Here is a 10,362-nt window from a genome sequence, read left to right as displayed (position 1 = left end):
TTTCTAATGTGATTGCTGGCTGCTCTATTTTTTAATAGTCTTCATTGATTAGGGTAAAATTTTGGGGCAAGGTTAGTTATTAAGCTTAAATTTACATCAAGGACTGCAATTATCTGATAATAATTTGATATGAGAATTATAATCAAAATAAAAATCATCTCATCATTGCTTATTAAAATCTCATCAGTCTCGTATAAAATTAATTATTGACATTTTACATTTAAAAAATTTAACAGTAACTCTTACGAAAATTGAGTAATTTATATATTTTTGCTGTCAGAGAAAGTCTATTGTCAAACAGTGTTTAAGAAATATTCGAAAACCCTGGAATTAAAAAAAAAACATAGTCAAATAATGAAAAGTATAAATGAATTCTCTATTTTATTTAAATATGAACTTAAGACACCTTGCATATAAGATACTTGCTTCTTTCTTAAGTGTTTCTCAGTAAGCAGTAAGAAAAACTCTACTTTTTAGCACTTGCTGTAATTATTTCGCTTTTATTATAAAATATGACGCAGCTGAAATTTTTGGGCATATAATTATGATAAAGCTATTCTTATTTCATTGAAATATAAAAAAGTATAAGAGATGCGTACAATAACAAATTTCTTTAAAAAAATACGTAAAGATTTGTAAAACAGAGATTTTGTAAAGCCCACTTTTAAATATACCAATATTTTTTTTGAACACTGAATGAAACTAAATGAGAAGAATTCCTGTTTTAAGAAAATCTCCCTAAATAGTGATATTTTAGATGAGTTATACAGTATATTAGTTTATTGTTCTTTTATTAAGTATTTTTCAATTGATTATTCTAAAAAGAATTCAAAATAATCAACAAATTCTTTATACTTAATCAAGTAGTAAATCATTTGAATAAATTGGTGTTCTATCAATAAATCAATATCACTTATAAAATCACTTAAAAATCAAGTGGTTTCAAGTGGAGAAAAACAAATTGAAATAAGTGTATAAATAATTGTAACAACATTCTTTTTGTTTTTTTTTTTTATTTTATCTTCAATGTATCACATAACAAGTGAGATAAACTGTAATTCAAAGAAGGAAAAATAATAGCAAGTCCTTTAAAAATATATTATGCATATACACACGTATGTATTGGTATACAAGAAATTTTAAATTATACTGTTATATTCCCTATGTATATAATAGTATAGAAATATTGAAAACAAACATAAAATAAAAAAAAGTTTCTATATATTATTATTTTGGTGGTGGTGGGCTTTATTCAATATCTGTTTACTATCGAATCTCTCTAACAAAGGGTAATAGAAAAACGGAGGCAAACAAAAAAGAAGAGAAACAGCAAATGATAGATACTAAAAGAGGATAATAAAAATAACACTAGCAGAAACGAAAAAAAAACAAACAATAACAACAACAATAATATGAGTCATATTAAAAATACCTGATCTTATCAAATCCTTATTGAGAAAATCCTTTTTATTTAGCCTTTTACATTAACTTGTGTATACAAAAATATATTTAAAATGTATGTTTCAACGTATTATTATAGTATATATACAATTATATTATACATATGTGTGTGTACGGGCTCCAGCTCAAAGTTTATAGGCTTGTAATAAAATTTATTACAAAATGTATAATATATTTCTTCATATATTATATAATTTATACACATGCTTGTATTTATGTTCTATAATGTATAATAGTATATTCTGTTCCTGATACAGTAATAGTCATACGTCGTTTTGCAGTCATACGTATAATTATAAACGTAAACAATGAATTTGAATTTTATGTTGTAATAAATCTGTTTTTACGCTTGTAATGTTGTGAATCGTAATTCCTATCAAAAATTTCATATAGTTTTGGGGCTCGTAATCATAATCTGAATAAAAAAATAACTTTCCCAAAATTCCTTTTTAAATGTCATCGAAGCAAGATAATAATTAAGATTATTTATAAGAAAAGAAGTAAACGTCTTCTTCTTTCTTCACCAATTGATTTTTATTTGAAATTTCTTTGAACTTTTTTCATTAAATTTCATAGCTTTTGGAGTTAGCTGGGTTGTTTTTATGTCACTGTTGTTTAGCAATGTTACGTCTAAATTAAACAACTCTTCAATTTAAAAATTAATGATTAAGTAGCTACTTGTATTGGTACATGTTTTATGTGTTTTGTTTCAATTTTTTTGAAAGAAAATAATGTAGAAATGGCAAATCACATAATCTCGGTGGCTAATTAACACACCCAGAAATCGTGAAATTAATTAGTGACTGAGGGCATTCTTAATTCGTATTTCCTAAATATTAACTATTTTGAAGCGTTTTTCGAGAGTCACAACGAAAATAACACCAGTCATTTTTGTGAAAATATTCTTGTTATTGATTGTGCTATTGTATAACAATTTGAAACCTTATATTTCTTTTACATCATAAATTTCTTTAAGCATTTTTGTTTTTTAATTTTTCCCCATATTAATATTGTCCGGTATTACATGAGCTTTATGTCAATTCTAAGAATTTATTTTATTTATATCAAAAGGTGACTAAAATGAGATTTAAAAAACCGAAAACAAAAGAAAAAAACAAAGAGAACAAGAAAAGGTTAAAATCATTTGATTCAGTAGTTACGTTAAAAATATTTTAATATGAAAAACATACATGTATAAAAACGAAAAAAGTAAATAAAAAAAAAGGATCAAGTTTTTCACCACATCCCAGACCTTATAATGAGAAATTAAATCAAATTAAAATTGATTGAAGTGTCATGATAATGTTAACAGTACACACACTCTCAACATTTTATATGACAATAAGTGGTGATGTATCCTTTTTAAATTCGATTTATTATTTGTGATGGCATATACAAAAAGATTGAGATATTTGTAATTTTCCTTAGAATCCGTTGAATAAACTTCAGTTTATATAATATTATATTAAAATACCTATCTGTGTATATGTGTATAATAAAATATTTTGTGCAATGATTGTTATAGAAAAACATTTTACCTGTCTATACTGAAATTCTTATATAACAGATGGCGGCCAAATAAATTTCTTTTTTAAATCGTTTGGTTTAAAATTTTTAGAGTAGTTGGTTTTTTTGGGTCAAAAAACTCATTGGAAAATATTTTCTATTTTTTTTTTTCTTATTTATATACTTACACGTCTGGTATTTATATTGTCTGATTTGGCACAATTCTAAGACAATAAAACAAAAAATTCGGCTGATAAACTTTTTAAATTTTACGGCAGCAAAAAAAAAAATTACAAAATATTTTTTGGCTTTTGATTCGTGAAATTTAGAAACTGTTTTTTTTTTTTATTTTTTTGTTAACCTCGTGAAAATTACAACTACATAAGAATTGAATTTTTATTTTCTTGTTATGGTTCTATTTTTGATTTTTTTTTTCTAAATTTAAGATAAATGAAATCAATAATTTTTTGTTTTTCAATTTAAAAGTGTTGAAATCTATATGATGAAACAATAATAATAAATTATTTGTCGATTGGTAAATTGGTTGAAGGTGGAAAATTATTATGAAAGATATTGTTTAAATTTAAAGTGTATAGAAAGCCATAATGGAATTGTAATGTTGAAGAGGAATTTTATATGATTATTCGCAGGTTTTACGTGAAAAAATTAATTGCAAACAGATGAAAAATTAATGAATAAAATAAAGTTGAAATGCTACATGAAGCGTTGTTTGTATATGATGTCTGATTCGATACGTGTGTGAATGCTCACAAGAGAGCCTGGGTTGTTCATACTGCCTGATATTTCAAGTTGAAATCTACATATATACAAAAATGATTTGTTTAAAAGTATATTTACAAATATAATATAAAAATCGCACTTTTTTTTAACTTTCGAACAAAAGAATGACGTTACCGGAACCAAAGAGTTTAATGCCACTTTCGTGAAACATTATACTTTCATACTGACGTTTCAGATTCTTATTTTTAATAAGAACCTTTTTTCAGGTATTTTATTTTATTGCTATTAACGTCAAATTGAAAATTTTGTTGACCAGCTTTATGTTCATAAAAAATCCAATAAAGAAAATAACCAGTCAGTCAAATATAGCAAAATAGAGCTTTTTTTCTTATAACTGGTTAAGGTTATTTAGTTTCTTACAAGTTATTTCCTGGTTGAGCCTCACAACTAGCAATAATGATATTATAGCTTATGTAAAAGAAAGCATTCTAATTTTATATTTTTCTAATTTAAATTTAAATAGTATGGAATTTTGTATAGGTTTCGTCCATATGCAAGATTAATTTATCTATGAAATTCCATGTTGTCATTGTAGTACGTTTACAATTTTATTCTTTTGATGTTTGTCCATTAATTGTTTCGACGAATATTCTCGTTTAAATTTGTTAAGGTATTTTATGTATATTTCAGATTCAAATTCACTTATGTATGTATTTGTTTTATAATGCCATTGCATAACTATGATTAATTAGTTCCTAATCCAAGATTTCGGTGAATATTCTCTGTAGAATAGGAATCGTACAGTTACCGCGGGGGTCTTGAAATATTTATTAATTTTTTGTATAACAGGCAAGTTAAATTTGTTTGAAAGAGCTTTTATTTATTTATTAAATTTATATTTCTGTATCTTCTTCGGAAATTAGTTTATTACATTTAAATTCAAAGAACCTTGTAGAAACCATACATTTATGCATTCGTAATATTAGTAAACTATTATACAAAAAAGGTATTCTTAAATTTTTTTCGAGTATATTTAAATAATGTGTTTGACAGTATATTATTTAATCGTAATTACCAGCATCCAATATGAACATTTTAATTTGCACATACACATACTAGTGACCTGCTTAAATTTGTTGTATAATTTAACAAAAGGATATCTTTTGTAGGTATAGGAAATTTGTGCTTCATTCGTGTTACCTTGTAACAAATTTGTAAAAAATTCCATAAATTAAATTTGTTTTTTTTTTTATTTCCTTTATTTAGTTAGACTTTTATTTTTAGTTTGAACTGGCTTTCATAAATATCAAAAAATATAACCCTATACCCTAATTAGCTTGCATACATATATGACATAATTAACTTGCACCGTATATTCATGTTAACACTGAATATATGCATATGCTGGGAGTAAAATGTTAAAAAGAATTTTTTTTTCTTAACAAATATTCAATACGTACATAGGTAATGTATGTAAAAAATCATTAAATAGGCCATTTAATTAGGGTATTTCCCTTGTTTTTCTGATTGAAACCTGAATAAAACATTAGTTCCTTTTTGTTTTTGTTTTAATGAGAAGAAGGAAAGTAATGTTATTGAAAGTAGGGGTTGCCTTTCTCTTAAATTTCTAAATATTCAATTTTTTGGTGTCATACAAGTATGGTCTTATTTTAAAAGTATTTAATCTACATGTATATAAATAAAAGCAATAATTCTCGCATATCGCTAATGCAAATGAAGCAAAATTTCGCTTTGGTTAAAATATGACTTTAATTTTGATTTCTCTTTCATTAGAGTTGATTATAAACAAAATATATTGTGATATACATAGGGATGTAGTCCTAATTGCGATGCATGTACTAAGATTTTAAAATAAATGTGGCCAATAAATTTTGTTTATAAACAATTTGAATTATAAATTTTCTTAAATATAACAAAATAGTGAAATAGTCGTGGCCAGCGCAATTAAAATCATTTGTATTTTGCTTTATAGTTTTAATTTATTATTTGAACTGTTTTCCAAACATTTAATTTTTTATTATAAAAGAACTCAAATTGTTTGTTCAAAGAATAGCTTGAATTTTATTGATGATTATGGAAACAAATTTGTATATTCTATTTACTTCTACAATTTTGAATTAATTTCATATATTTGGAACTTTTCTTATTTCAAATAATATGTTACGGTACAGGTGCATAAGCAGTCCAAATTTTTACAAAACTATTCGCGCTCTCTTGAAAAAGTTTAAGAGAATTGTAATTGAATTTTGTTTTTTAAATTTCTTTAATCTACAGTTGTACAGCTTCATCGTGAATCTCGCTTTTTTACTCACTTTTTATTCACTTTCAAATCAGAATTTTCTATTTTTCTTAGGGATATCTTCCAATAACATTATTCATTTTTTCAACTGGATTTTTGCATTTTTTCTTATATTATTGGCTGAGCGTTTCACTTTCAAAAACAGAGTGAATAAATTTTATACACATTTTAGAAAAAAATGAGACATGCAACACCGAATAATTCTTCTCAAACAAATATACGAAAGTTCCTCACTTTATTTTACCTATCGAGTATATTAAAGAGAGAGACGGTCAGGTCCATATATATTTTAACTTTTTATTGTGTTTGAATATGATAGACACTGAAGTAAAATATATAAAATAATACATTAAGTAAAGATTTGTAGTATTTAATTTTATTCCAAATTCAATATTGAAATAAAATCAAAGGCAAAATTGTGGATAGAAGTGCAAAATTTACCTTTAACCTTTCTTGAAAGCAGAAGCTTTCTTGAAGAATGTATGAACTATAATAAACAAATTTTACTAAATCGTGTTCAAAATTAATTTCATTTCAATAATGTGTTCAAAATTAAGTTGGACTTGAACTTTACATTATGTTCAATAGCAGAGTTTTAGAATGAAATTAATTTAGCATGTTTAGTTTCGAAGTTGTAGTTCAAGGGAAAAAAATTTTTTATTAAAAATAAATTTGACCTTTATAGTTAGCATTAAATTAAAACTTTCGAAAGTAGTGCAAGACTAGCTTAAGAATTTTCTGATTTCAGATTGGATGAGGATCTATCAGAAGGGTTAAAGACATCTCTTATTAGCAACATTTTTATTCTCTATAAATTAATTTCTCATTTATATATTTTAATAAAAAGAAGAAGTGACATGGTGATTATTTATGATTTTTTGTTTTATAAATTAAATGTGGTTATCTAAACATTTTTGTGGGACAATAGAAATAAATTCCCGGGTCTAGTTTTTGTCAACATCTGCAGGTTTACATTTTGCGAAGAAATTTCCTTAAATAATTTGCATCACACCGCAAAATCGTGAGAAATTTTAAATTGTACAGAAATACTATTTATTTTTGTGTAATCAATGATAGCTACTTAAGAAAAAAACTCTTTCTCCTCTTATATTTAGGTGTAATTGTAATTTTGAAGTAAAAATATTAAAGTCCAAAAAAAAAAAAAACAATATAACAAAAGAAAAAATTTAATGAAAATTTATTGAAAAATTACGTAATGTAAGTAATTTGTTTCTCTTCTTTTTAATTTGGAACATAATAATTATGAAAATGTTGAATATTCAAAAGGATTCGGCAAAAAAACAAAAATTTTGTAGGACAAATATTTATATTTAGAGAGTTTAGAATTTACAGAATCTTTTATTATCGATCGAACAAATTAATATACAAATGAACATATGTATATTAATATAGAGATATATACATGTATACCATTTATGACATTTTATGTTTAGACCTATTTGCTACTGCAAAATCCCATTCATTTGCCACAATACCATTTTACCCAACTTTTATTGTGTACTATTGGTACTTGATTTTTTTTTTGTGTTGTTGTTTTAGTTTCCTTTTATATTTAATTTTTTTTTCTATCCAATATATTGAAAGAAGCTTTCAAATCATTAGAAAAGAATTCAATGAGTTAAGAAAAAAAAAGAAAAGCCAAAATTTAGTTCGAAACAAATTTTCTTTTCTAAAAATGAATATTTTTTCTTTTTTTTTTCTTTTAAAGGAAAATAATAAGATGGAAATTTTTATTTTATTTTTTTTGCGTTTTTCTTTTTTTGTTATTTCGGTACAGAGAATTTTCTATAGAAAAAGAGAATGAAATATTTAGGACAGAAATTTTGTTGGGTTGAATATTGATTGGATTATTTCGAATTCTGATAAATAGGTTTTTTTTTGTTAAGTATTTTATTATTATTTATAATAATATTAAGTTTTTTTTTTACTCTAAATTAAAAAATTCAAAAATTTTCTTTAGCAAAAGAGTTTTCATTTTCATTATGTTATGAAATAAGGGGGAAAAATACGATATTATGCAACATTTTTTTCACTGTAAATTTAAAATTACACGATGGTAGTTTAGTTTTTATGAATGCATAAAATGAAATTTAAATGGAAAATATTAAATAAAAAAAAAGTTAATATTTAATAAAAATTTCAATGTTCATTTTTGTGGAAATAAATATAAGTATAGTAAGACTTTATGCACAACAGAATAGTGACAATAATTTTCCAATAAATTTAGAATTTTAAAAGATATTATAAAATCTGATTTAATATTGTAAAATTGTTGTTTCATTAAATTTTATTTTTAATATGTGAAAACTGTTAATGATTTTAGAACTCCTGAAATTAATTTGAATTAAAATTCGATCGAATTATATTTTAGTTGAAACATTTATTCTGGAGCTGATTTTCCAGTTTGGTTAAAAATTAACCAAGCAAAAACGTTTGAGTCAACCTTAACGAACAAAATTTTTGAGGTGTCTACAAACTATCATTTTGCATGTTCTTTCATGGAGTTAGCTCAATTATAGTTTTTCAAATATTTGAAATTACCATTTAGGATTGTTGTAATTTGTTAATAACTTAATAAATTTGTATAACTTAATGTAAGTTCCAATATAATAATAGAACTCATAACAAGATAATTACTGTCCATTTCAAAATCCAATTAATATGTGCTAGATTGAAATAATTTTAAATAATAAGGATTTAAACATGGATGACATCATCATATTGCATTGTATGCAATAAGAGAGGTTACGTAGGTTGGCATTAATCTTTATTTATCAAGTTTTCAAAAGGAAAATAAATCTTTAATGACTCTATTGATCTGTCTGTTTTTTACTAGCGAATCGCGTAAATCGATTTCGAATAAGCATTACTTTGTCATGAGTTTGCCAATTTGTAGGACATGTCGTATCGTGTGTCAGAAAATTTTTGATCATTTTTTTAGAAAACATTTTGAAGAATTTTTTGAAATTTTATATATGATATCTGATAATATGAGAAGCCATCTGACTTTTCTAGGATACCAGGTGTCAGTAACTAAACAATTTACTACGGGTTGAATTTAGATTTATGCTGATATACAGAGAATCAACCAAATTGCTTAAAACTAAATATTTCAACTTTGGTTGTTAATACAATAAAGAAACCAAGTTTTCAATTTTTAAAATTTAATATTTCTAAAAATTAGGTTCTTTAGGTCTTGATAATCACCTAGCTTCCTTAATATTTAAAATGAATGTTCAAAAAACATCTTAATAATTTTATGCAACAACGTGACTGAACCACTGTCGGTTATGTTCTGACTACATCATTTTTTTTTTCGTACTTTAAAGTAAATAGAATGACAAATTTGTTTATGAATGTTTATGTGTTATATTTAATCGTATACAAAAACAAAATTAATATTCATTTCATTATTATTTTTACATCAATATGGTTATGATTATAAAAAATATGTTTTAATACTTTAAAATAACATGCTTTGTATTTTAAACTTATTTTGAAAAGGAGATTTTATTTTAGATATGAAATTAACAAAAAAAAAAATTATTTTGAAAATTATTAAATTTTTTTGATCACAAATAATTTAAAGCGTGTAGATTTTTGATTCAATTTACTTAAAATTTATATTTTTTTTGTTGTAAAATGACCGTGATCAAAATACAATAATTCACATAAATGACACATATGATAAGCAAGTGATATATAAGGATGATAAAACAATCTGAATAGTGGGAAAATTGAATAAAGGACTTTTTATTTTAATTATAGACTTTTTTTTTAATAGTGAGAAAATTAAAAATTTTAAACTGCACAGCGCATTGGGTTTTTTTTATTGAAAACTACATGATTTATTATTACTACATGATTTAAGTATTGCATACTTCTAGGATGACTACAGAATTAAAAAGTAGTATTAATATCATAATGATCGAATTCGATGACTAGTGAGAAAGGCAGTCGAATCACAAATTTCGTAGGTGTGGTAGAAAGACCACACTAGTCTTGAATTATGATTTAAATTTGTGAATTAATCATGAAACCTAAACATAGTATGGGAAAAAAATTAAACAGGGTCCTTATTGTTAAAAACAAATCATCTCATATTATGTGAATAAAATAAGAAACTGAAGAAACAAGGTAAAATAAATATTGTTTTATAAAATATTTCTTTGGTGTCGAACAAAAGCAGCCGAAGGCAAGTTTATTAGTTTTTGATTCTAGTCAAAATTTTAGATTCCTGTACAGAGTTATTCAGAAAGGTATACAACAACATATACCATTGGTTAGAGAATCGAAAATGGGTAAAACTTTTG

Source organism: Condylostylus longicornis, unplaced genomic scaffold, assembly GCF_029603195.1.
Source record: "Condylostylus longicornis isolate FDR11 unplaced genomic scaffold, ASM2960319v2 ptg000010l, whole genome shotgun sequence".
Classification (NCBI taxonomy): Eukaryota; Metazoa; Arthropoda; class Insecta; order Diptera; family Dolichopodidae; genus Condylostylus; species Condylostylus longicornis.
The sequence above is the reverse complement of the archived record's forward strand: the minus strand, read 5'-3'. Positions refer to the sequence as shown.